The sequence below is a fragment of the Triticum urartu genome, chromosome 1 (genome assembly GCF_003073215.2).
Source record: "Triticum urartu cultivar G1812 chromosome 1, Tu2.1, whole genome shotgun sequence".
Taxonomy (NCBI): Eukaryota; Viridiplantae; Streptophyta; class Magnoliopsida; order Poales; family Poaceae; genus Triticum; species Triticum urartu.
In genome coordinates, this window is record NC_053022.1 from 550,766,256 (window position 1) to 550,769,367 (window position 3,112).

General features: G+C 47.1%; 1 non-coding gene across 1 annotated transcript; it reads left to right on the forward strand.

Annotated features, from left to right (window-relative positions):
• Positions 1 to 2,442: 2,442 nt before the first annotated feature.
• TRNAR-ACG lies at positions 2,443 to 2,514 on the forward strand. Its single transcript has one exon. It is a non-coding gene; the product is annotated as a tRNA-Arg (tRNA).
• Positions 2,515 to 3,112: the final 598 nt, after the last annotated feature.

Sequence of the window (3,112 nt, forward strand, 5' to 3'; positions counted from 1 at the left end):
CGCGCAACGAGTTGATCATAAATCATATGTTTCCTGATTCCAGCACCTGCCATGGTTAAGATCTCAGCCTTCTGATATTCTTTTATCTGATTGTGAGACCGAAGAAACGTGACTTCATCCGGTCTAGCTAGAACGTGACTGTGATCATCATTGAAACTGCTGACATACCAAACGTCACGCTCTTTATCAAGTTTCAAAGTTATATGCGCATCGCAGAAGCAACGAGTCTCCCCTCTCAGCCTGCGGGTCCTGCCTTCCATTGTACAATGTTTTGCCTGTCGTTTCCCAGCTCTCGCACACACATACTTTCTCAAGCGCTTAGTTGCCTCAGGACCTTTCGAATATTTCAGTGAGTCCTTTCTTACGCTGAAACCACGCTCGTACGCATACTGATTATAGAAATTGTAAGCATCTCCTAGTGACTTGAACGTCTTCCTCATGACCTTCCAATGCATGTCCAATGATTCTTGCTGATATTCATCAAATCCGATGTCAAAATTAAACAGATCATCACCAACATGCTCATCATTCCCGCTTGTACCATCTACATCTCCCTGTAAATTAATGCATTAAACCATTTATGTCAATCAGTTATAATTTTAAAATGTACTTTAGTGATGTAAGTTTCAAAACTTACTTTGCTGGAGCTGTCATCATGAGATGCATCAACGTGCGATTTGTCACTTTCATCGTCCACAATATTCCTCACAAAGTCCCCGTCCTCGTCCATCTGTGCGCATTGCAAAAAAAACATGTAAGCGCTCATATGGTTATTATGTCATTTCTTCTCTGATTTTATTAATAACATACCCGGAGTGCACTTTCAGCAAATGAATCATCTATATCCATATCATCATCATCATCGCCATGTCGCTGCATCATGCAAAAAAATATTAAATTTTCCGTGCGGTTTATCATATTTACCCCTCATATTTATTGTTTTATCAACATTGATCACACTTACATTGCCACTATAAGATTCATCCAAACTCATGTAGTTCTCCTCACGAGGTTCATCCATATTCCGTGACGAGGTTTCGTTGTCCTCGCCGTAATCATCGCCATCATAATCTCCCTCCTCCTCTAACTATATATAGTTTAAAAAAATTGTACGATGAATCAAACGCCGTGTAACATCATCCCTAAAACAACTGTCTTATCAAGCACAACAATGTCTCAAACCAACCTCTTGCACGGCGGCGAGGATTTCAGCCGGATCCATTTCCTCCGATGACGAACGTGATGACGGCGTGACGTTGCTGGCCGGCGGAGGCAGGTGTCGACGGCGTGAGGATGATGGCTGGTCGTAGTAGGCGTAGTGTGCGGAGGGAGGCGGCGACGTAGATCGCGGGTGGGCGGCCATCTGGGCGACGGGAATGGAATGTGGCGGCGGGCACGCGCGCCTGCAGCGGTAAAGGCGCCGGGGCACGCGCGGCGGCCTGTTTGGGCCGCGACTCGGGCGACGGCGACTTCGTGCAGATGGGGGCCAACGTGGAGACGGCGTGGATGCGTTAGGGTTCAGGGTTTTGACGGCGGGCGTCGGCGGCTACCGTGTCATTTTTTTCCTCCAACAACTGTCCACGCCAACGTCGAGACGTGAGGGCGTACGGCGACGGGTGCGGGTACGCGGGCGGGCGGGCGTACAACGACAGGTGCGGCATACGCGGGCGGGCGTACGACGTCGCGCGCGACGTACGGCGTCGGGTGGGTATTCCTATACGTAATGTGAAATTACCATACTACCCACTATACGTTTTGGGGGGGGGGGGGGGGGGGGGGGGGGGGGTTGTACCGAAGCACTCCCCTTTCATATTAGCGATAATATCTCTCGGATTACAGCTTGGGACATAGCTGAGTTGATCCATCGAGCGCTAATGCCTCCACTCCCATTCACCAAAACCATGAAGAAAATGTGACATATTTTAGGCACGCAAAAACCAATCCATTTGTAGTCATGCAGGATGAAATAATGTGCGAGGAGAGATAATATTACCAAATGGGTTCAACTAACCGCCCAGCTTCGTTGAAATAGTTGAGAATAGCATCATCATCCTTTGGGGAAATTATTTTTTTGCGGGAAATTAGACGGATCATAGGTGGTAACCTGGTGTAGATGTGGAAAGCATCAGCAGCATCTTTGCCCCCTTGAAATGAATGAAGCATGAGAACTCGCTACAAACAAGGTCATATGGTACTTAGCTTTTACAAATATAACCCACCGAGTTTCTACTACACCGGTCATACCTGTCGGCCGCGGTAAGCAAGCGTGGCAGCCATGTAACCCGAGCTCCAGCTTCTCCTGCCATCTCCATCTTGGGCATCAAGTCGCCGTAAATGAAACCAAGCAAAACCTTCAACACGTTTCACACTTAGAAATGTAATGTTGTGCACTCTTGTCTTATTCTTGTTCGGTACACATAACAGATTTAAATCAGCACACAAGACTCCGTGGCCCAATGGATAAGGCGCTGGTCTACGAAACCAGAGATTCTGGGTCGATCCCCAGCGGAGTCGCAACTTTTTCTTTCTTCCTTCGTTTTTGCTCCTACCCTGTGGTTCCTCTGTTCATGAGTTTTAGATATATGACGATATCTTTTTTTCTTATTCAACTAAAATGCCATAATAATCAAACACAGCTTCTGCTATATTAAAGCTGTAAATCATCTTGGTGCAGAAAAAGTTCTAGTTTAATTACGTGCCACAAACAAGCAATCAAAGCCAAAGCTTATATACATGATTTTAATGCCCTTGCAAGTAACAAGCTTCGTTCTGGTATGTTACACCAAAAAAGTAGAGATATTACAGTTTGAGAAACATGTAGAACCGTGCAGCATCTAGGAACACACATGCAGCTTTGCTCCATGTTCTCAGTTCCTCCTCTCCTGCCGCCACCACGGCGAGTGGTGGTCGTTGGCTCCGGAGCCCGGGTAGTCCTCCAGCTCCATCTCCATCCTCCCGCTGACACCGCCGTGGTCGGGCTCTCCCACTATGACGGCGGCCTGGGGTGATCATGCCAAAAATTCAGGCCAATTAGAGTTTCCACCTGACATAGCTACTTGCTACTTGCATGAACGCTCAAGTACTATTATCTTTTTAATGCCCTTGCAAGTAA